At 37.2% G+C, this 25,888-nt stretch overlaps 1 protein-coding gene across 24 annotated transcripts in view; it reads left to right on the top strand.

Moving 5' to 3' along the window:
• THRB (thyroid hormone receptor beta) overlaps nt 1-25,888 on the top strand; it is a 377,155-nt gene that overhangs the window by 120,716 nt on the left and 230,551 nt on the right. The gene's annotated exons all lie outside the window — the stretch shown is intronic.

The raw sequence follows: 25,888 nt of genomic DNA, 5'->3' as shown, positions 1-25,888 counted from the left end.
CTGCTTTAAAACATGGCTCTTAGCACTTGGCTTTCTGTATAGAAGTTTGCATTCCTTTTCTCTCCTCTTTTTTTAAATCGTCAGTCATAAAACCTGAGCTTTTATAAAAGGAAAGTAACATAGAATGAAAATGCCAAAGAATTAGTGTATTTGAGTTTTGTGTCTCTAGTGTTTAACAGTTTTATAATCCAGGTTTATAACTTGTTGAGAACAATAGACTATTTTAAGCACATTTGCTTTGCTAAAGATTAACTTTTTACATGCCTGGTAAGTATGGTGAAATTTAAGCTTTGAGAGTAGTAGAGAGGAATATTTTCCATCTCTGCCTGCATTTTTTAGTAAGGATTTTTTATTAAGGCGCTAACAGCTATTCTCAATGTGTTGCATTTATTAGCAACCAACATGATTCAAGCATTTTCTCTTAGTGCACATCATCTTAAAAGACAGTGAAATGGGGAGGCCTTGATAAGCCCAAAACTAAATTTTAGCCTCACTTTATATCTTCATCAAAATCTAGAAAAATGCAAAATATTTAATAATCCTTATCCTAATAGATATTAGTTTTCCAACCTTGATTCCACAAATGCTTTAATTCATAGTCATTTTATATGGTTTGAATATTTTAAAGATATTTAATTGCATTTTAAATAATAGTATCAGCCCTGAAGTCTATTTATGTTAACAAGAAGTTATGTAACATTTTAGTCGTCTTTAAAACATTATAAATACACGTACATAAGCAAACATATAGATAAATGTTTTATACATAAATACAAACATTTAAATACTTTAAACCATAACAGTAATAGACAATGTATATGTATTCTCTTCCTATGTATTTTTGCATTGTAGCTTCAGGATGAATATTTGTCTAAAAATATGTTCTTGAGTATAAGTCTGTCTTTATATGCTTATAATGTTGTCTCTGACAATATTTAGTACTTAATATTGGTTCTGAGTGGAGCCTACACTAATATAGTATAGTACAAACTAAATCTACACCACTTGGCTCAGTACATTCCCTGTACGTCTCTTTTCTACTGAAAATAATTGAATTATTTTGGCTACTTAAGACATTTTTCTTTGTTTTGATGAAAGAAAAATATCAGCTGAATTAAATTTAATGGAGTTTAATTCAGCAATGAACGATTCGTGAATCGGGCAGCCCCCAGAATCACACCAGATTCACAGAGACTCCAGCACAGCCATGTAGTGAAAGAAGATTTATAAACCAAATAAAAGGGAAATGATGTACAGAAATTGGAAGCGAGGTACAGAATGGCTGGATTGGTGATAGCTTAGCATTTGCCTTATTTGAACACAGTTTGAACACTCAGCAGTGTATGAATGGTTGCAGTATGGCCACTGGTATTGGCCAAGACTTAGCAATTGTTACAGGCTCATACTCCTAAGTTAGGTTTTCAATCTGACTATTAAGCTAGGTTACAGTTCATCCACAAGGACTCAAGTATAGAAGTACGGAATCCTTCTCAGGCCATATTTAGTTGGCTTTAACAGTTTTTTCAGCCTTTCATGTGGAATGCAGTATGAAGTGGCTGCATATTTGTAGGTCTGAAAACCTGGTGCTTATTGTTATTCCCAGCCGCTTTATCTATTTTCATAGAGGGCTCATCGAGGTCTGTGTGGCCTATGATAGTGTCATGCCAGCAAGTGTGGGAAGAGTAGTTACCTTTGTGAACTTGTTCAGGCAGCCAGAAGTCATGGCTGGCCTCCAAGATGTCAGCTGAGGACCTGGAGTGTCTGCATGTTTGGGAAGTCATATGATAGAAAAATCTACATGGCACTGAAATACCCACTGCCTTTCAGAAAGGATCAGACTGGGGTTAAAGGGCCTGTGTTGACTTCAGTTTGCATACACGTTCTTTATTTTCAGTGTGTTTGCACATACATTATCTCTCCAGATCGTGAGAAAAGAGCAGCCAGAGGCTCCTTCAGTTTATGAGAGCCAGTAACTCTCACCAAAGAGCTTTGTTTGAAAATTAACAATCTAGACTTTGGTCTTTGTTGGGGTTTTCTAACTTTTTTTTAAGTCGTAGAACCCTCTTTCCAAATGAAATCTTAATCTGACTCCCAGTATGTAAAACAGAGGAATACAAAGGGTTTTAATTCACATTTGCTGGGGGACTCCAGAGTCTTGCCCACTTAGGCTGATCTCTTTCTATGTTGCTAGGCCCCTCGGCCCCTTGAGGCTCCATGGAGCATAGTCTAAAAACCACGACAAAAACAGGCTTTGTGGAATGTCTGTTGGCCTACAACATTCTCTCTTTTGATATTCTATATTGCCTCTCATAGGTGTTCTGAACTCTGCCACATTTTTCAGAAGTCTTTGTTTTTTATGGTGATAGACTAAGCATCCTGGTGCAGTAGGGAAGCATTCCAGTCTTGACTCCAGCTTTATGTACTGTGTGACATTGAGCATGTCATTTAACTTCCTGAGACATTGGACTCTCCTGTCTGTAAAATGGGGATGGTTAGAGAATCATGGAAAAACCTGGAGACCTTTGGCTAGAAGATATTATGTGAATGGGATTGACTGAAATGAGCTGTTGATCACCGACTCATCCCTATGTAAAGGAACAGCCCTGGATTACTTCAGGGCCACCTTCTCTAGTACACTTGATTGTAACCAGAGTAGGATGATCAAAACTTGAGCATGTCAATGTATGCAGAAGAAATGTCTCTGACTGATTTTCTCATAAGGGAACTCCATATTGTGCATGCTTATACACGTAAGGCTTCCTCTCCAGGACATGGTGATAGATATGTGTTTAAATTAACATCATAAATACTTAATTTCATGGCATATAAAGAACACTGGGGTAGGGGTCGAAGGATCCCATGTTGTACTGGAGCTAGCTGTACTGGCTCAAGAGAGCCAGTTTTGTACATCTCATCCTAACTCTGCATGTGGTAACATCATGTTGGTAGCTTGAAATTAGCTGTGGTAGAATTACTATCACCTGAAAATCAGGAAATACTACAAACTGGGGTTTTGGGAGGGGGAGCACACCATTGTAGAATGATTTGAATTATAGACCCAGTACTCCTACTCCTAAATATTTTAAGCCTCAATGTTCTCATGTATTAAATATGGAAGACAATACCTGCTCCATCTGTCTCACAGATTTGTCATGGAAGTCCAAATATGTGTGAAGGTACCAAAGCAAAACAGATGCCACTGGAAGTGGTAGCATTATGATTTCCGGTGTTATTGGGGGCATAGAGAAAGAACAAGAGGAGCAAGCATGAACTGACCCTGTTTTCCCTCAAGAAACAGAATAAGTGCCACTCACGTCTTATAAACACAAAATTGTATATACTTTTGAAGAATCATAAATATCAAATGTAGGTTGAACTACCTTGAAACATATTTAGAACCATTCTTTAAAATGGAACTATAGACTAATATAAGAAAATGCCTTCAACGCCTCCAAGGGTTGGGACCACTGAATGTAGCAATACATTGAGCACCAGCTTCCAAAGTGTCCTGCTTCCAGCCCTGGAGATGCTTCTGCTGATATTCTATGACAACACACATGAGGAGCTGAAACTGCATTTCTCCTTAGTGAAGGGGCTAGAAGCTAGACAGTCTTTGACATTATGGCCAACACTCATCCACACTAGGATCTGGGTGGAATGGTAACCATGAGTAATTCTGACACTGCCAGCATTTCTACAGAGGCTTTTAGATGAAATCTAAAGGAAACTTCCCAAATAATATGGTTTACAGGTAAATGATTATTATTAATAAGATAATACATAAAATCTCCATCAAGTATACTTCAAGGAATGTGATATTCTTTACCTGAAGACATGGTAGGAATCATGTCTGAAACATAATGTTATGTTTAATAGTTGTATTTTCAATTATATCCTTTCTCTTTTATGTGGACCTATGCTCTGGATGATGTTACCTAGGTTCTAGAATTCTTGGGTAAAAATATCTTCATAAGTATTGCAAAGGACAAACCTATACCTTTTTGGGAGGAGTGCTTTAATCTTAAGCTAAGTTTGTCAGTTTGGATGTCTGCCTAATGTAGATAGGTGTTCTAACCACTCTATTGCTCAGAAATATACTATACAGGTTAAGAGAATGGATTTAGGAATCAGAACTGTCTTGGAGATCCAGCTCTGTTGCCTACTGGTTTTCTGACTTGGTGCAAGTTTCTTATTCTCCTCAAACCTCTGTTTCTTCATCCATAAAATGGGGTAAATAATAGTTTCCCTTTTCTACAGCTCTTCTGAAAATTACATGCAAACAGAGCTTAATTAATGTTAGGCTATTAACCTCTTTAAAGAATGAGTCAAAGGGTGATTTGGCCTAAATTCAAATGACGACTTCAGTTGGGATCTTAACCAGCAATGCCATTGTAGTGAAGCTGGAGCCAGAGTAGCCAAAGCTAAAATCAAACAGTCTCCTAGCTTGGGGAGCCCTTGTGCCCATCTGAATTTGTCAGAAGTAAAGCCAGCATTGATAAGTGAGTAGTGATATAGTGCCCGAAGTGTGGCATTGTGCCTGGTGTGATCCCCCAGCATTCCCTATCATTATCCATTTTGGTTTAGAAGACTGTCCCCAGACTAGTGAGGGTCACTACTAGAGAATGTTCTGAAATATTGGAGCATTGATCCTCCCAGGAAGTCACTCCATAGATGATTAGCTCCTTGGAGTGCTGTATTTGATACTGAGGAACATTCTCCTCTTGCTTCTTTGTGCACACTCATGTGCACACCTCATACACACTCATGTGCACACCTCACACACGTCCTGCCATGATCATCTTGACACAATACCACAGTAAAGCCAGTGACAGAGGGGCACAAAGGGGACCCCACGGTGCTGTGAAGTAAGGGAGTATGCCAGAAAGAAAAGCCATCCATGTATTTTTTTCAAAATAAAGATTTCAGGGCAGTGACATACCATGGGCAGGATGGTGAGAATGGTCTGTCCAAGGCACTGCAGACAATGAAGGGGACAAGTTATCTGAAAATAATTTTACAACAATGATAAAATGGACAAAAATGTCAGCTGACTTTTTATTATTATAATGCCCCATTCTAAGCAGTCTCAGTCGTAAAATATCCCCCTAAAAAAATGTGTTGTGTTGATTTAAGTTCTAAACAACTGCTGCAGTTACTGTTGAGTTTTAGTAACATATATTTCATCTCCAAACTAGCATCTTTTAATACTTATCTTTTAATAAACACAAATTTACATGAAAGTCAATTTGGAGGACTCCTAGTTATGTAGTCAGCCCTAAAACATGGGATTTGGCTCCACACATTAGTTTCCAGAGTTAGTTCCTAAAACTTTGGAATGATGTTCAGTACTTTTGGTACAGGTTGTGTCTTTAACCCTTGGGCTACTAGGTATTGGGCATTTAAATAGATTCAAAATAAATGATTATAGCCAATGATTGTGCAGTCAAAGAAATACATCTTCAGTTGTTTCAGTTTTGTCATACTGTGTGACAACCTAGAATATTCATTTGTGTTTTAAATTTGGAACAGTGAAACAGAGTGTGCACTGGTGGTGAAATGTTTTTGATTGTTGTTGGAAAAGTTTTGTTCAAGAGAGGAGAGGAGTGTTAAAAAATAGCCCAGCATAGGGGTAAAATACTGCTGCAGTGTGATATTTAGACCAATGGATAGACTTCTATCGTATGCCGTCTTACAATTGAAGTTGTTTATATTATTTTCTACTCATGTTTTCTTTCTATAATCATTCCCAAAATGTAGAATTCCTTGTTGTGAAGGCAATGTGTGCAGTAATACATGCTTTGCAGCCAATATAGACGTGAGTTCAAACCTCAGCTCTGCAACTCACAAGCTGAGGGCCTGGGATGTGTTGTTAAATCTTAATTTTCTGTTTTGCAAAACGAGAGTCAAACCTCCCAGCAGAGTTGTGATAATTGAATTCAACGTAGCATGAAAAGTGTGTGCCATATGTTTCATATAGTAGATATGATGTTAGTTTCCCCCTCTGTCTCCACCTTTTTACTTCTCTTTCCAGCATTGGCATTTATTTATGTCTTCCAATGCAAACAAATAAGATGTCTTTATAGAATTATGGTGAGTTCTCAGGAGGCTGAGGAGGGAGGATTGCTTGAGGCCAGGAGTTTGAGACCAGCCTGGGCAACATAGTGAGACCTCATCTCAAAAAAAATTAAATAATAAATAATTTTAAAAGAATTACAGTGAGTTGAAAGTAATTTCTACATATTTACAACTCGTCTGTGCAACAACTAATATATGATCACTGTTTATAACCTGATCTCTCCCCTCTGAACCTTTATAGACTCCACTTAAATGCAAGGGTTTAATGAGAAAATTTCTGAGCTATGGTCCTGGTCTACAATGCTGAGTAAATCTTGCCTAGATGGATGACATCATTATAACATATTCAAAGTGGGAAGAGGAAGTGCTTGGACATTGGAAGTTTTGGTGTACATAAATTTCCTATTCTTTCTGGCTATTGTCAGGGAAATAGAATCATCAAGGTAAGCATCAGCAGTGTGTTGATTCATGGCCTTCATTGGCTTCTGTGGTAAAGGACACACGTACTTAGAGGAAAGGAAATGCAACATAACTAGGCAAAACCAGACCATTTTATTCTGCGGTTATTTCAACTGATGCTAGTTGTCGCACCCAAAAGAGCATTTTCAACATTTCTTCAACCTTTCCATCTCCTCTTTCTATGAAGTTTTAGCTTCGTGTCTAGTCTTCTTTGCTTTGTATCTAACATTAATTTTCTAGTGCCTTATGTCTTATTAGTGGTACACTAATGTCTTATTAATGGTACATTGTATTAGACAGGATAAAGAAGAATCTTCTCCTCCTGTTCATTTGTGCACACTCTTGTGCACACTGTACACACGTCCTGCCATGGTCATCTTGTCACAATACCGCAGTAAAGACAGGGGGCACAAAGAGGACCCCAGGGTGCTGTGAAGTAATAGAGTATGCCAGACAGAAAAGTCATCCATGTATTTTTTTTCAAAATAAAGATGTCAGGGCAGTGGCATACCAAGGGCAGAATATAATTCTTTTAGTTACCTTACAGGAGTTGTATAAGGATTAAATTGGATAAGATAAGGGGAAAGAGTTTATAAATCATAAAATGATTACATATGTTAAGTAGCATTGTTATCTTGTATGTGGGATTAGTGAACTATGACCCATAGACCAACTCTGGCTCTCCACCTGTTTTTGTGCTAACCTGGGAGCTATTCTAGTCCCTTTAAGGATTTGGGCTTAAAGTAAATCTTGTGTTTATCTCTCCCTCCTTGTATTGAGCCCCAGGCTTAGGCTTCTCATCACAATGTTAGTTCAACATTTGGCCCCATGGCAATCACAGTTTACGCATTTCTCACCACTTACTCTTTGTGTTTTAGTTCAGTGTACCCTTTAGAGATGTCCTGCAAGCCCGGCAGTACTGTAAACATTTTTTGTTGTAATCTACTTGTATTGCTGTGAGAAGTGCCTTAGAGTATCCAGGCTAACTGAGAAAAAAGGAAATTTTCAAAGCATGTTACAACAGTGCATGTAGCAACAAAGCATGTTACAACAGTGCATGTAACATGCTTTGAAAATTTCCATTTTTGAAAACAGGAACTCAAGCAACTTTTCTACTATCAGTTCTAGATGGCATAGAAGGACTTGAACCTGGTCAAACTGAGCCCAGAACCCAAAGGCTAGCTTACTAGACTTCGCAGTAACCCAGTATATCAAGCCTGAATGTTGGTATGTATCCATTGAGGAAATAAGCCTAAGGAATTGTTATTTCATGTCCCTGCTAATCCCAATGTGGTTCATAAAGACCACAGGGTTTGCTACCCTGTCTGTAATTTCTAAACCAAAGAGCAATTAATCTTTGTTTGATACATAAAAGGGTTTTTACCATCCCTTACTCTAAATTGACTGAATGTTTAACCACCAGTCTGACTTTGAAGGCTTCCCCGATCTCTTGCCATGTACAAATGCTCAATCCCTCTTCAGTGTATTCATTGACCTCTGTCCCTACTTCTAATTGCTCTGAAACATCTCCATGTCCTGCTTCCAGCCTATGCTGAAAGTTCTTTGAAGGTAGTAACTCTGACCACTTGTATACCAGATCAGTCCCTGCCATCCAACTAGTGTTTAGCACACATTTGTTGAAGGAATTATGAATGTGTCATTAGTTTTTCAAATGTTGATTAGCATTATTTAAAAGTGAGAGGCTGTGGTACAGTCACAGAAAAAAAATTGATTTGAAATCAGAAAACCTGATGAACAGCAGTACAAATAACTTGACTTCTAGGAATGGTGCGGTGGCTCACACCTGTAATCTCAGCACTTTGGGAGGCCGAGGTGGGTGGGTGGATCAAAAGGTCAGGAGATCAAGACCATCCTAGCCAACATGGTGAGACTTCATCTCTACTAAAAATACAAAAATTAACCTGGTGTGGCGGCATGTGCCTGTAATCCCAGCTTCTCGGGAGGCTGAGGCAGGAGAATTGCTTGAACCCGGGAGGCTGAGGCTGCAGTGAGCCGAGATGGTGCCACTGTACTCCAGCCTGGTGACAGAGAGAGACTCCTTCTCAAAAAAAAAAAAAAAAAAAAAGTGAGAGGCTGTGCTATTGTCACAGAAAAAAATGGATTTGAAATCAGAAAACCTAATGAATAGCAGTTCAGATAACTTGACTTCCGGATCCTTAAAATGATCAGAGCACACGTGCTTCCAGGAAGTAGAGAGACTGATATGTTGATGGGCAAAGACATGAGTGAAGAGAGCAATTAGCAGCGGTTAGGCCTTGGTCCCTCACTCCCGCCATCGCTACCACCTGGTCATGACTGCCCCAAAGCATGGGGGTAACGATGAAGTAGAAGAGGACTTCTGGCTAGGATTCACCCCTTTCTAGTCTAAGATTGGCAATTCTCTCCATGTTCCCAGAAGGCAAGATGGCTACAATTAGGATAAGTAGAGAATGCTTGTTTATAGGAATAGTGTCAGCTCTGATTCAACGATGGTTGATAGCTATAAGTACCATAGACATATGTGTATACTCTACTGCCAAAAACTTGAACTGGGTAGGGTAGTATTGTCAGACATAATTTGCTTTTTAATTTGGAAAAGGTAATAATGCATTTCAATTTGCAAATAATATGTACCTAACCTAACTGGTTAATATTGGACATAGCCAAGTAAACAATTCTGACCTTCAAAATGCACAGGATTTTAGCCAATAAATTTAGTTGAAGTCAAAATACACCTGATTAGAATATCTTATTTCCTCCTCTTAAGTTTTCCAAATGTGACAGAAGTTACTTGAATTTTCTTTTACATTGCTTTGACAACAGATTGAGATTATTGGTGGGAGAAATATAAACTCTAAATGAATTAGTATTCCTCATGAGCTTCTAGAAGCCATTATAAAATAAGTAGTCAATAAGGAAGGAAATATAAGGCATAAGAATTATAAGGTATACTGTTTGATGAGACTTCCATAAAGTAACTGTACCATGCAGTTTTCAAACTTTTAAAGTTCAAACTCTTAAAAATAAATTTAAGGTTTCTAAGAAAATCAAATTAATTTTTTCCAGCTGATAAAGATTATCCACATGGCAATTGACTGCTGCTGTTTACAGTTATCATATTTCTTTGTGATTCCCAAAGTGACAATCCAGTTTACAATAATAAGCTGGTAATGGATTTGCTCTTTACAAAGTATCTTATCTATGGCCCAAGTTTCTAAAAATTGAACTGCCCGGGGACCTTATAAAGCAGCCATGTTACTAAAGTTGTTTAAGCAGTTCTAGTCTGTTGAAAAGCTTTAGTTTATTTGTTTTTATAAAGTCCAGTGACACGAAGTTGGCTGGAGATTCTGTGGCATGAATCATTTCCTCCCTGCAGTCTGTCAGCTTGCAAACATGGGCAGAGGGAGTGCCTGTTCTGCCCTCTGCCTGTTCCTGCACACTCCCAAGTTTTTGCAAGTTGGTGGGGGGTAAACTTGATGCAGTGACTCTTTGCTGGATTAGTGTACTCTTTCAAGTAACTGTTGGTGAATAAGGCAGGAAATTATGTTCCTGGATAAGAAATGACCAGGCTAATACATGTGGCAGGTAAATGATTTTTCTTATAAACACAGGGTTTAGAAATATGTTTTTGAATTAAGCAGTTTACCTGTAATATACAAGGTATACAAAATCCACTTCTGGCATATTCTGTATATATTTGGAAGTAACATATAAGTGCATAGGATTTTTGAAAATGGGCATTCTGATATGAAAAAGCTAGGTATTTACACATAGATATGTACATGTCTATGAGCTAAAATCTTATTGAAAATTATGTAATTTGATTTTTTGTATTTCTCTAAAGCAAAACTAAGTTTTCTAACATTTAAAATATCCTCATTAGGAGAAGTTTTCAAAACCTATTGTTCTCAGTTGTTTGTCCGATAAACGTTACCTGTAGAGGCTGCTTTCTTTTATTTGTTTTTTTTTATCCCTGTAATTTTTCACGAGTACCCCCAAGAGCCCTTTCCCTAGAGAACAGTGTAAATCACACCAAATTATTATGTCTTGTTTGTACATGGATGATGAAGCAGAAAGATTTTGGGCTTTGGAATTAGATTGAAGTTTGAATTCTGATTTTACTACCTACGTGACACAGAACAAGTTATTCAATCTTTTCAGATCTCAGTTTTCTCATCTGTAAAATGGGGATGACAACACCTACTTCATAGTTTTACTGTAAGAATTAGAATTCATTTGTGGAAAGTTATTTTTATATTATAGATCCTTACTATTAGCTATTATTACTAAAAATATAAAGTGCCTGACATATAGTAGACATTTAGAAAATGTGATTTTCTTCCATACTTCAACCACTGCATGACTTCACTCAGGTTGGCATAATCAAGTTATCATTCCATTAATATATCAAATGACTGAGGATACTGATAAGAACTCTTGATTATAACTGGTCTCTGTTTACATTTTGCTCATGCTCCTCTGATGCCATTTCCAAAGCTACCCCCTATCTCCTGGTTCATTTTTTACCACCATATGCTTTTCCATATTGGTTTGCCATGTAGCCTTAAATGAATAAACATTTATATTAAGAGTGGCAAGGCCTTTATAACTGAACCCAGTATGTACTTTGTTTCATTAAGACTTAGGTAGAATTCTAATGTTTGCAGTTCAAGACAGTCATTTTGGATATGTGGATTGAACCTTGTATTACTTCTCAGACTCCATCCATCCTTAGTAATAAAGTGCATAATTTGGGACTCATATAAGAAATGGAAAATAATCACAAACTGTTTAAGTGTTTTTATGTATATTAGAGAAAGAATACTGCCACATTTTTCTAATTTCTTTGTTCCAAGCATAGAATTTTAGATTTTGCCACGAGCTGAATACACAGACATGACTTTTTTTTGGAAATTATGAAGCGTATTACTTGAAATTAATGAGCTTAAAATGTCAAGTCACTAGTATATTTCTTGTCTTTAAATTGTATGAAGGACATAAGAAACTCTTGTCTGTCAAACTCATCACAGAGTTGCCAAAAGATGTTTCCTGCTTATATATCTTTTCTTCAGACAACCTTCAAAAAGTGTTTGAAAAATTTTTTTTGATCTAGAGAAAATATTTTAATCTTCTATTCCTTGAACTTCACGTTTTGGTTTAGCCAAACACCATATAAATGAATGTGTTGTGGACTAAGCACTTTGACCCACTGAAAGCTCCAGCTCCAGTGGATTGCTTAATATTTACCAAGTTCCCCTGAGGCTTTAGGCACAATTAGCTAGCTCAGGCACCCTGTGTTTGGCATGAGTTGAATTCTATCTGGTTTATTCTTGGATGAGAGAGTATTTGAAACATTAAAAACAGAGTTAATGAGCTTTCTGCAGAAGCCTTTAAGAGTCCTGGGGACATGTTTGCAGTGGTAATTTCCTACAGTGTCTTTGGACTCTTAAATTCCTGCGGTTGGCTCTCATTGGATGAAATGTCTTAGGCGATTTAAGATCTAAATTGGCCCTTGACTTATTTACCCCCAAGGAAATACAGTTTGCTAAGCCTTGATTTATTTCCCATGATCATAATACTTCAGAAGATCCATCTCCTCTACAAATGATCATCCAAAAAATGGTATCAACTGCTCTAAAAATTAAGAATTAACCTAACCACAGGAAATAAAAATAGTCAATTTTGGAGTTTTCCCTTCATTTTCCCATCAGCTCCCAGTAATTGTCCTAGTGCCAGCTGCACCCAATATAGGTCCACTTCTAGATTCCAGTTGTCACATGTATCATTTTCTAAGTAAGGCCCAAAGTGTTAAAATAACAAGGCAGGTCACAAATGTTATTATACATGTCTTGATGTCCTTGGCTTACATCCCTCTAACAATTTCTCATTTGTGATCTTGGGCAAATATAATGTCTCTAAACTTCATACCCAATATTTGTTAAAGCAGGATAATTATAGCACCTATCTCTTATGGTTGTTGTGAGGATTAAATTCATTAATTTATTCATTCTAAAAATGTTTATCAAGTGCCAGATAAGTGCCTGGCCTTGCCTTAGGCACTGGAGACACTATAATGAACAAAACAGAATAAAATCTCTGCCTTCATGAAGCTTACAGTCCAGTGGATGAGAGTCCATTTAAAAAATCAATAAGTACAGTGTTGGATATTAGAAGGTGATAAGTGCTATGGAGAGAAAAAAGAAGAAGGGGAATATAGGAATGGGGAAATGCAATTTTAAACAGCTTGGTATGAGAAACCCTCACTGAGAAGGTGACAGGAATGATGCTTGTGCATATCTAGGGGAAGAGCATCTCTTATGAAGGGGGCAGCTAGTGCAGAGGCTTCATGTTGGAGAAATAGAAGGTTCATTAGGCCAGATGGAATGGATTAAGAGAGGGGAAGAGGAGTAGGAGGTGGAGTCAGAGAGATAATGAGTAGGGAAGGGGGTGGATAGTTGGTAGACATACAGATTTGCAGACTGTGAAAGGGACTTCGCCTGTGGCACTCAGTAAAATGGGAGCCACTGAAGGGTTTTGAGGAGGTGAAAGCAAGATCTGACATCTCTTTTAAAAGAATCAGTATGGCTATTGTTTTGAGAATAAATGAGATATAATACGTAAGGTGTTTAGCACAGTGCTTGGCCCATTGTAAGCATTCGGTAATTGATAACTGCTATTATTATTGGTGGTAAAAGTAACATCATCAATATTACTAGTGGTATTTATTTTGATATTGATACTGACTCTCTTTTATTCTTGCTTTATGAAATGAAAGCAAGGATATGGGCAAGTAGTATTGGGTGTTGGGCCTGCTATCATCTGCCCATAAGTTAAATCGGTAGAAGGTGCTGATGCCAGCAAATTCAACATGTGGTATATTTCACTCAACACATCATTGGCTGCATGACGTAAGCCCCCAGTGCCTTTACCACCCAGCTTAACATCATTAGAGACCCTCACTGTTTATTAGCTCTGGCAAACAAATCCATACATAAGGAGCCACTAGTGGTGAAGAAACCAGATGGGAAAATTTCTTCTGGCCATATTTCTCTTTCATACCTTTATTTCTTGTTCTAGTTTTTCTTCTTGGGTCTCCTTTCTTTGGTTTTCCTTAATCACTGAGTGGTGCTCAGGCAGTGGGTAGAATTCATAACAATAGTACCCTGCTCTTATAGACTATCTTTCTTCCCAGAATTTCCAAATGCCTCCTGCCCCCTCTTTTTGGGACACATCCTCTTGTTCCGTTGGCATATTTAGGCATTGCATAGAACAAAATGAGGCACAGATTATTTATTCTCCAAGACTTCACAATCTCTATTTTGGGCTGTGTATTATGTATATCGACAGAAACAATATGGTGACTCTTTTTTAAGCTAGATGGTTATGCAATGATGATGGTGTGTTTTTCCAAAGCAGCAGTAGTGGTGGCATTTATAATAATTCAGACTTAGAGTTATGAATTTCCAAGTGCATAACCATAAATATATTGAGTATCCCATATCCCTTCACAAGTGTATGCTCATGCATGTGCAGGCACACATGACCAGCAGATGTGGTTTATTTTGTTCACACAGTTTTTTCAAAAACCTGAATTTGTTGTCAACAGTTAGTATAAAAATCTGGGTTTTAAGGATCTTCTTCAAAAATCGGGACACTTAGCATTCCTCTGCCCAAATTTCTCCATAGCAACCATCAGCTGGAGCTGTAGGAGCCAACCCAATGGTTTTCAACCTTGGCTGCATAATAGAATCACGTGAGGTGGTTTTTCAAAAATACTGATGTTCGAGCCCCACCACAGACCAATTAAGCACCATTTTCAACAACAGCAATAGCAGCAAATGTTTAGTGAGTGCATATTTTGTGCAAGAAACCGCCACTCTGTAAAGAGAGCTGATATATAAAATATATTCATGTTGGGGACATATGATGTGTATAAAAATGATAAACAACTATACCAGATATAGAATATGCTTAGTACCAAGTGAACTATATAAAACAATGGTTCTTAAATTTTGCTGCGTAATAGAACTACCTGGGGAGTTATGAAAACTTTTGATGCCCAGGTTGCACCCCAGATCAGTTAAATTGGAATTGGGAGGAAGAAAAGGTGCTCAGGCATTAGCATTTTTAAAAAGTTGTTCATGAACAATTATGTATCGGTAAAAAGCAGTTCTCCATGGGATTCCAGTGTGCAGGAATGTTTGAGAAGCAGGATAGAGAGCAGGGCTTCAAAAACTTTAATGTTAATAGGCATCACCTGGAGATCTTCTTAAAATGCAGCTTTTTACAGAAGGTCTGGGAATGAACCTGAGGTTCTGCATTTCTAACAAGCTCCTAGGTGATGCTGATGCTGCTGGTCTACTGAACACATCTGGACACAAGGGTGTAGTGAATAGACTTTGCTACATTTTCGCTCTGTGAACCTTAGTAGCTAATTTCAATGGGCAGCAGTGTTCTTGGCTTAAAAATCAGCATGACAATTCCCACCCTTGGAGTGCTGTTAGGGTTAAATGCAATAATAAACATGTGTAAAGCACCTGGCACAGCAGATAATCAATAAATGTTGCTACTATCACTGGAATTTAGAAAAGAAAGGCATAATCTAGGAAGGCATGAAGGGGATTACTGGAGCACATCTTTAGGGGTCTTTGAAATAAGGCCTTGGATTAGTAGAAAGAATGGCCAGCTCTGGTGTTCTTTGTAATGAGTGGTTGAGTTTCACAGTTAATCCTCAAAATATGTACTTTTAGTTTTAATTTGCTTTCTGCCTTTATGCAAAACTGCTGCCAAATAACAAGGTTTTTTAAATGGACAAATTTGAGTTCACTTTCTCTGCTCCTGCCACCCTCTGGCGGAGGCACCAGCAAGCTGTAAAGTGGCCAGAAGTGGGTAGCAGAAAGAATGGACAGATAAAGCCAAAGTCATGCTGAGGGCCATGGCTGTCCCCATGCACATGGGCAAAGAATACAACTCAACTGAAAATGTGTTTTTAAAAATAAAATACTTATAGTTTTGAATCATGGCAATGTTTCCAGTGACAGAAGTGAGGGAAGTAGAAAAAAGATTGTAGAAAAGTCTAGAGTTGTTAAACTAATGAGAAAATTGTCTAGTTTTCTACTATTAGAAGGAATGGTGGTTTTTAAACATGGTCACAAATTCTTTGGCATTCTCTCATCAAGAGATAAAGGTCTATATCCCCTCCCCTTGAATTTGGGCAGGCTTGTGACTTCACTGACTGAGAGAATACAGCAGAAGAGACACTAAGTGACTTCTGAGGCTAGACCATTAAAGGCCATGCAGCCTCCTCCCTGTTCACTGGAACACCTGCTTTTGGAGCCTCAGTCACCATCTAAAAATTCCAACTACCCTGAAGCTGCCATGCTGGAGAGGCCACATCTGGGAACTCTGGGAGATAATCCCAGCTCAGCTAAGCCTTCCTGTCATCCTTGCCAAGGTGTCATGCAAGTGGGTGAAGCCATCTTGTACTTCCATACCAGCCCAGCCACCAGCTGAACTTCACTGAGTATCCTTAATTAACACCATGTGAAGGCAGAAGAACCATCCAACGAAGCCCTGCTTGAATTCTGGACCCAGAAAATCATCAGACGTGATAAAAGTGGTTGCTGTTTTAAGCCACTAAATTTTGGGGTGGCATGGTGTTGCTTCACAGCAATAGATAACTGGAACAGAAGGTTTTGTTTTAGTTTTAGTATAAGAGTCACATTCATTCTTCCCATTGAGGAAAATTACATTTTATTTGTGTATATCAAGGAAGTCGTGAGAGCATAAAGAACATTCAGGACTCAAGAGAGCTAAGTTCTTTTATTGATGTCATTTATTCCTAAATTAATCTATATGATAATCTGACCTCAGTAAAATATTAAGGGAATGTTTTGACAGTGGATTGACTGGTTCAGTGGTTTCTGATGTTCTTATGGAAAAATAACCATGCGAGAATTGACAGGAAAACATCAGTGTAAAGGAGACAAAGAGGAGAGCCCAGTCTTACACAAATGTTAAAATACACTATAAATCAAGGGGTATTACAACAAATTCATACCAACACAGAAATAGGCAGACAAATGAACAAAATATAATAGGGACTGGAAAGTATAGTGTAAATATTTATGAGAATTTGGTATATGATAAAGATGACATTCAGAATAATGAGAAAAGGATGCATTATTCTTTAATTAATGTTGGGTCAATGGGCTATTTGGGAAAAATAACAAAGCTGAATACACAGCTACTACTTATGCCAAAATAAATTCCAAATGAATCAAAGACTTCAACATAAAAACAAACCATTAAAGTACCAGACAAGTTTTTAAAAATAACTCTGGAGCGCCTAAGGCCTTTCTAAGCAAGACACAAAACCCAAAAGCTACAAAATAAAGGACAGTTATGTTATGTTTGGCTATATAACATTTATTTATGGCAAAAATATAATGCCATCAACAAAGTAAGATAAATACACTGGAAAGTATATTGGTAACACAAATGACAAGGGCTCATTTAATTACTATATACAGCACTCATGAATTAGTAAGAAAAACAATATCTAATAGTAAAGTGTGCAAAGCATTTATTAATTTATTCATCAAATATTTATTAAACATCTACCAGGAACCAGTCACTGTTCTCTGGGCTAAGGATATAGTAGTGAATAAAACGAAGTTCCTAATTCCATGGAGCTTCCATTCTAGTCAACAGACATAAATGACAAAAAATAAACAATCAAGTACTATTTCAGGCAGTGATAAATCTGCAAGGGAAACTAATGCAAGGCAAGGAAGTAAAGAATGATAGGGGAGTGGTTGCTAAAGACAAAGTTTTCAGAAAAACAAAATGACAGAAGTGTATGAAAAGACGCACATTGTTAAAATACATACATTCCACCAGTACAGCGTAGTTTATAATCTCAAAGAACAGCGTACAACCTAAAAGTCTGTCACTAGGGGAATGCTTTAATAAATTATAAATGGAATAAGAACAACGGAATACTGTGTAACCCCCTCAGAAGTGGACAATAAATTTGAGTATATTGATATGAAAAGAGTTCAAATTAAGGGCCAAACAAAATGAGAAAGATAGATAACATTATAATATGAATACTCTTCTATGAAAAAAAGAATACATAGGTATATATGTATGTGTATGCCAGAAACATTTCTGGGAAGATAAATAAGGTTTTAATGAGGGTCACAAACTCTATGGAGACTCATTTTTCATGATATGCTCTTTTGAACTTTTTAAATTTTTTTAACCATATAATGTTTTATTTCTATTCAAATTGTAAGAGTTTTTTGTTGTTTTTTGTTTGTTTGTTTTTTGTTTCTTGTTTTTTTTTTTTTTTTTTTTTTTTTTTTTTTGGAGAGACAAGGATTCCAGTCCTGGCACAAGATTAAGACTGAGAAAGTCACTTTACTTTTCTGCTTGACTCCTTGCTTTTCCCAATTGTGAAAAGAGGAATTTGAATGAAATTATCTTTAGACATCCCTTGAAGCTCTGAGATTTTGAGCCTAAAATATTGGTGTTCATTTTGGGGGACAAAAAAAACCATAAAACCAACAAAACTGAGCCAAGGATACCACCTCATTTTATTTCAATCTTCAGGTCAGGTGCCTCACCATAAATAAGAGCCTTTACATTTTTAGTTAAATTATTGGCCATAGGTCACCGAGAATCATGGCTAGGTGCTGAAAATTTTTAAGTCTAAGTCTGTATATATTGCCAAAGAACAATTTATTCTAAGTCTTTACCTTCCTATAACCCATCTCCCCTGAAGAAAGTTCTCATGACTGGCAATCAGAGACCATCTTTGGTGTAAGGGAGTCTGACAGGAGGGTGGGAGAAGGAAAGCCTTGGTTCCTTTGTGTACGTTCCTTCTTTTCTGCATATTCAGGGGGCCTCTCTGATATGGCCAGGGAGGAATCCCAGTGTATAGAAAATGGTTTTCACCATCATGTCTGACTTGGCCCTACTAGTGACTTTTTTGGTACCAACAATTGAGGTGCTGCTGTAACAAATACCTGAAAGCATGGAAGTGGCTTTGGAACTGACTAAGGGGTAGAGACTGGAAGAGTTTTGAGGTGTATGCTAGAATTATAGACTTTAAGGGCAGTTCTAGTGGGGTCTTAGCAAAGCCAGGAATAGAATGGGATCATATTAGCAAAGACACTGCCAGTTGGAACTAAAGGAGACAGACAAAACAGGACAGAATGAAAGAAGCCTGTTGGATTTCTTAGACTTGACTGGCCTGGACCATAGAACTATTTGGCTGTGAGCATGTACTATTCTTAAGAAAAGGGGAGAAGAGCCTGCAAAGACAATTCAGAGATCATCAGGGCCACCATCTCAGTTTCAACAGGCCAGACAGCCTTCCACTAAAGTCTTGGGTCTAGGACTGTCCTGTGGAACCTTTGAGGCGGTTCAGGACCACCTGGAGTTTTGGGGGCTGGACCACTACCACACCAGTGGACCAGAAGGGCAGAGCATCAAACCAAAGAGGATTATTCTCAATCCTAAAGTCTGATTAAATTTGTCTTGCTAGATTTGGACTTGCTCAAGATCCTTCGCCCTCTCCTTTTTTCCTAGTTCTGTTTGGAATGGGAATGTCTATGCTGTGTCTTTCTCACCATTGAATTTTGGAAGCACATAATTTGTCTGGTTTCACAGGTTCACAGCTGGAGAAGAATTCTGCCTCAGGATGAATCATACCTCAAGTCTCACTCATATCTGATTTAGATGATATTTAGATGAGACTCTGGACTTTAGAGTTGATGCCAGAATGAGTTAAGACTTGGGGAACCATTGGAATAGAATGAATGTATTTTTCATATAGCTAATTTGTAGGAGTTTCCATGATAAGCCAGACTCTGATATACAAGTGCTGAGATTATAGAAACTCCTCCAGACCCACAGATGACCATGCCATGTGTTTTTACTAATATACGTATACCTTGTGTACACCCTTTCTGCCTTCAGGTGAATGCACTGAGCCTCACTGCCCATTTGGCGTGACCTCACTGGCATCTCTCTGGTATAGCCAGGAAGGAATTACAGTGTAGAAAAATTGTGGTTTTTTATACTACTAAGTCTCTGTCAGCCACCTTACTGTCTTTTATGCCCTCATTCCTAAGTGTTTCGTTGTGTATTTCCTAAGAACAAGCACAGCCTCTTACATAACTACAGCCTGGTTATCAAACCCAGGAAATTCAACATTGATACATACTATTATTGAATTGACATCCTCTGTTCAAATTTTGTCCATTGTCCAATCATGTCTTTGGTAACAATTCTTTTTCCCAATTAGGATCCATTCCAAGATATCATGCTGCATTTGGTTGTCATGTCTCATTAGGCTCCTTTATTATACAGAAACATTTCCTCAGCCTTTCTTTGTGTTTCCTGACCTTGGTATTTTTGGAGGATACAAGCCAATTATTTTGTAGAATGTCTCCAGTGTGTATTTCTAATATTTCCTCAATGATATGTTCAGGTGATGTGCCTTTGGAAGGAAACACCACATTAATGATCTCGTCCTTCTCAGTGCATCATATCAGGAAGCACATGATGCCACTTTACTCCATTATTGAGGATGTAAGTTTTAATCACTTGGTTAAGGTGCTGTCTGTCGGGTTTTCTCGTTGGAAAGTTACTATTTTCTTCTTTGTAATTAATATATGTTATGTGAAATTAAATACCTTGAGACCATACAAATGTCTTTTCCTCCTTAAATTTTCACCTCTAGTTTTAATATCCATTCTGCCTTGAGGAAGAGTTTTCCCTTCTCCTCTATTTATTTGTTTGTTTACTCATGTGTTTATTTATCTGTATCAATGTGGATTTATGGAGAAATCCACTTTTTTATCTTGAGCCTTCTGTGAGCTCCTCATTGGAGGATGGATGGAAAGGAAAGTCTTCACAGCCTTGGGGGATTCAAAATCTTGTTTCCAAACCAAGTTCTTTTAATTAACTTAGAAGTTTGCTCTTCTTCACTTTTACTCATGAGTTGACACAGTAATCCTTTATTTGAGAGTGGAAATCCAGACAGAGCTGAAACTCATCCCCTTCTACCCTTCCATTCGGATTTCCTTCTCCTTCCTCCAGTGTGTACTCTCAGTAGCCCAAGTGTCAGTTCCAAATTCAGTAGCCAATGTCTTAGCCTAAGATTGGCAGACATTCTAAGATGTTGAAAAAGTTTGCTTTCCCAATATAGACAAGAAAACCCAATGGTGAGATCCTAGTCACTCATTATGCTTTGTGTGTTCTTCCAAAGTAAACATATTTCTGTCCAATTTGTGATAGCATTTGAAGTTCCTTTAACTTTTTTTTAACTTTTATCTTAAGTTCAAGGGTACAAGTTCAGATTTGTTACATAGGTAAACTTGTGTGATGGGGGTTTGTTGTATAGATTATTTCATCACCCAGGTATTAAGCCTACTACTCATTAGTTATTTTTTCTGATCCTCTCCCTCCTCCTATCCTCCACCCAAAAGGCCCTAGTGTGTGTTGCTCCCCTTTATGTGTCCATGTATTTTCATCATTTAGCTCCTACTTATAAGTGAGAACACACAGTGTTTGGCTTTCTGTTCCTGTGTTAGTTTACTAAGGATAATGGCCTCACTGTTCACAATAGCAAAGACATGGAACCAACCTAAATGTCCATCAGTGATAGACTGGATAAAGAAAATGTGGCACATATACCCCATGGAATACTATGCAACCTTTAAAATTCTTAATAGAAGCATTTAATTGAAATCAGGGCTCAAGACTACCATATTGTAAATGATGTACTTAGTATCCTCCTAAGATTTTTTTAATTTTAGCAATGCTTAGCAAGAGATTGAGATGACTTGCCCTCATCTTAGTATTTAAAATTTGCTATGCATACGTGCTTTATTAAATATTGCATTATTTAGATTAAGAGATAAAAAACAAACCTATTTTTTAAAATTAAGGGGCTTATTAATACAAAGTTTTATAGGAGTTTTCCTTCCTTTGTTTGCTTTGTTTTGTTTTTATCATATGGAATCGCCTAATATATAAAGTCAGAGAAATAAATGATAAAGCAGATTAACCTGCCTTTTTCCTTCCTGCACCTGGCAATGCAACACTGAGCCTTTGGTGATATCCACACTGACCTGCACAGTTCAGGAAAGTGACAAAGTAACTAGAAACCACATGAAAAATGAAGACACTTTATTTGACTTGTATGCTGCTGTGCTTGCTAATTCACAGTGAATTGTCTATGGTCCTAGCTTGAATACACAGCCTCATTTCTTTGTGCGACCTTCATTTCCTTGTCAAATGTCTATAGAGATTTGTCTATTGCTCAGTTTTGCCTGTAGCCAGCTGGGTGACATGAGTTGCTGTAGAACTGTGAAACTCTACACCAAGCAATTCATGGCTGTGTGACATTTACACTGACTGTGTGTAGGCTAGGCTATCTAAACCTTTAGCGTTACTTATGGACTACAGTTTTAAACTATTCTACACATCCCACATGAAAAAAATATACAAGACAAAGAATGTTTCTGACAAGAGGTTTTTTTTTTTGTAAGTTGGTTTTTCTTCATGCAAATATACTTGGGGGGTAAGAATCCATGTTTCACTTTTACTTTGCATGTGATTCACTCTTGTGTTCAGTCTGCCTGCTCTCCTTGTTGAATTGCAATTTAACCCCTGAAGTTGTCATTAAAGAGAAAATCGACAAAATTTTATCCAGATATTTGTCAATCAATGAATGAAAAAACTAGAGTTTATAAAGAAATACAGTATTACATTTTTTAAAATAGCTTTATTTATCAAGCTATCAAAGCAATCTATACCTAAAGTGGGAATTTGAAAAACAAGGAAAAGAATAAAAAAGACATTGAATATTCATTCTTAATTTCACTAGCTAGTGTTTATAGCTCTTCTTAATATTTTGGAGTGTTTCTTCCAAGTCTTTTTCTATGGGTATGTAGTATATGTGTATGCTTAAAATATGGTTGAATTCATATTTTGTGTGTATAGTTTTTCATCCTGCTGTTTACATTTAATATTTTGTTGTGATGAATTCTTGCATTGTGCGTTTGTAGGTTTGAGTTTGAATGGCTGCGCAAAGACCTTTTAAAACCAACCACCCCGGTTTGAAATTTGCAGGCTGCTTCTGATTTCATACTGCTAAAACAAATGTTCCTGTAGACATCTGTGAAGGCAAATCGTAGACTGCATTTTTGGCTTCTGGTCCATTAAGCCCTGTTACATTCCTTGTCATTTTTGACCCTTTCTAGCTAAAGCAATGACCAGTCACGTTCACCTCTCTTCTCTGGCTCACAGCCCTATCCTCATAGGGACAGCATTACTGAACTGGACCATGGTGCTTGGCCTAAAACATGTTTTCGTTTCTTTGGTTGTTGAAGATAAGCCAGAATGGCAACTTGCCCAAAAGTGATCCAAGAACTTTTGTATGAAAGTTTTGTTTAATAGTACTAACAGGAATGTTTTTAAAATAAAAGTTTTATTAAGGTTAAATTTGTTCCTGTGTTAGAAAGATAAGGTTTATTCTCACATGCCTGAACTAGTTCCTTCCAACATGTTTGCTAGCTCTTCTGTTGACACAAAATGTCAATGGCCTGAGAAAGACTTTACACCCTCAAAAGAGAGATAAAGGAAACTCAAGACCATGAGCTTCTTTATCACAGTGATACACATAGATGCTCACACCATTCTTCATTGTCAGTTGCAGAACCCTTTGTTCCTCCTTCAAAAAGTGTCTTTGTGTTTCTCAGAATGAGCTGGCTCACTCTCTCCCATCTGTCGGAAATGCAAGAGAACTTCATGGAAAGCAAGAGTATATAGGGTTCCCTGTAAGGTTAGAGGTGAGCTCCAGGCACTTAGTCCCGGTCACCATCTGCTCTCATGTGTCTAGCACTACAGACATTGTTACAGAGGTGGGACAGGAAGTGTCTGTCCTACAGGTGTTAAGCTTCTCATTCCCAGCACCTTGGGTGCCTTGGGATGACCTTTTCTCTCCTGTCTCTGCTCTGACTGATTTACTGTGTGACTTTGAGAGGGTGTTTTAAGGACTTGTTCTGGAAAAGATTAAGACAATTTCTAAAGATACATACACTATAAGAAGTTGACCTAAATAAGAACAAAAGGTGAGAAGGCAAAGGAAAACAAGGCTAACAACAAATTGAAGTTTAGGCCAAATTAACAAAATGCATACCACTATTCATTCAATAACATTTTATTGAATGCCTAATATGTACCATTGTCTAGAAGACAATGTTTTTCAAACTTCGTTGCAACACATTAATGGCCTGGGAAACCATCTTAGTAATTGCCCATCATTTTGAAAGGATTAGGATGTGAAGGCAAGAACAGAATATCGGAGGGCATTGCACAAAGTAAGGGTATTATATCCTTTACGTAACTTTCAGATTTATGTGTGTGTTTGTGCATTAGGTCATGATATAAAATTTCTGTCTGTGGCCATGGCAAAGAAAGTTTTAAAACTACTGATCTAAGGGTATACACAAATTTAGGGCTGAGTTTTTTAGAAGCCAATGGGAAGAGAAAAAACTGATTCGTTGCATGATTTGGGGTGCTGATCTACAATTATACACAAGAAAAAAATTTCTGCTATTCTTCACCAAGAAAAAAAAATGAATAACATACTAAGCAGCGTATTTACAGAAAATCCTGAAAACTTAATGCTGTTTCTTTTAGCCTCCTCTTTTATACCATTTCATATAGATACTACATGCAGGGTGACAGCACCATGTTATAAGATGTCTGAAATTTACCCTGATGTAAGCTGTAGGTCCCGTCACTGTTCCCTGCCATATGTTTGTATTCTTATGAATGCTAAGTAGAAAAAAAAAGTATTGATATTTCTTAAAGAAATTACCTTAAATAAACCTTTTTATTAAAATGAAACATACACACAGAGATGTACACAAATCATTAGCATACAGCTTAACAAATTTTCACAAAACAAATCCACCTATATAATCACCATTTAGATCATGAAATGCAATACTGACAAGAAGCAAAAACTCTCTTCACACCGGCTTTCAGCCTGTCCCCAAAGGAGAGACTGAACTCCCTGGAGTTCTAAAACCAGAGGTGAATTTTGCTTTGTTTTGAACTGTATATAATGGCCTAATATAGAATATACTTTCTTGTGTCTGGCATATTTTGCTCAATATTATGTTTGGAAGACTCTATCATTTCTGACTTGAATTGCACTGTATTACAAGTTTTAATCTGTTCTACTATTGATGAACATTTTAATTGTTTTCGGCTTTTCATTATTATGCAAAGAGCAGTTATGGACATTTTTGTACAGGTCTTTTGGTGACCATGTGTACACATTTCTGTTAGGTTTGGGAGTGAAGTTGCTGGTTAATAATATATGTGTATTCAGCTTTAGGAGATATTATAGAACTGTCAAAATGATTATACTTCACCAACGGTGTATGAGAATTCCAGTTTCTTCACATCTTCTCCAATACTAGGTATTGGCAGTATTTTTAATTTTAGCCATTCTGATGGACGTGTATAGATATCTCATTGTGTTTTAAATTCACACTCTCCTGATAAATAATGAGGTTGAGCACTGTTTATATGTTGGTTTGCATTTGAGTATCTTCTTGTGTGAGAATATCCAAGTCTTTTGGCCATTTTATACTGGGTTATCTTTTTCTTAATGATTTATTGGAGTTCAATATATATCCTGAATATGATTCCTTTGTAAGTCATCTGTAATGAAATTATTGTTTCCCACTTTTCACTCTCATAATGGTGTCTTTTGGTGAACAGAAGTTCCTAATTTTAATATAATCTAATTTCTTACCTTTTCCTTTATTACCTCCTTTTAACATTTATTGTTTACTTATTTCTTTTTTCCTCTATTGTTAATGCTGTTTGTGTCCTGTTTAAGAAAACTTTGTTTACCCCCAAATCATGAATATGTTCCCATATGTTATCTTTCTGAGGATTTCGTGTTTCACCTTTTACATTTTTACCAGCAACCCACCTGGGATTGATTTTCCTGTATCATGTGAAGTGAGGTACAAAAATATTTTTTACAATATGGATATCCAGTTAACCTACCACCATTTATTCAGGACAATGCCCTTTCTCACTACAATGCAGTGTCACTTTTAATGATTAATGATGGTATATGTGTTTCTGTTTTTGTACTCTCTTTGGAGCTCTTGTGATCTATTTGTCTATCCTATGTCAATAGCATACTGTTTTAATTAATGTAGATTTATAATCCTGTAAATGGTAGTGTTAAGTCCTCTAATATTTTTCTCCTTCAATTTTGCCTTGATTATTCTTGGCTCATTGCTAT

Source organism: Pan paniscus, chromosome 2, assembly GCF_029289425.2.
Source record: "Pan paniscus chromosome 2, NHGRI_mPanPan1-v2.0_pri, whole genome shotgun sequence".
Lineage (NCBI taxonomy): Eukaryota > Metazoa > Chordata > Mammalia > Primates > Hominidae > Pan > Pan paniscus.
This window is presented reverse-complemented; position numbering and strand designations above follow the sequence as displayed.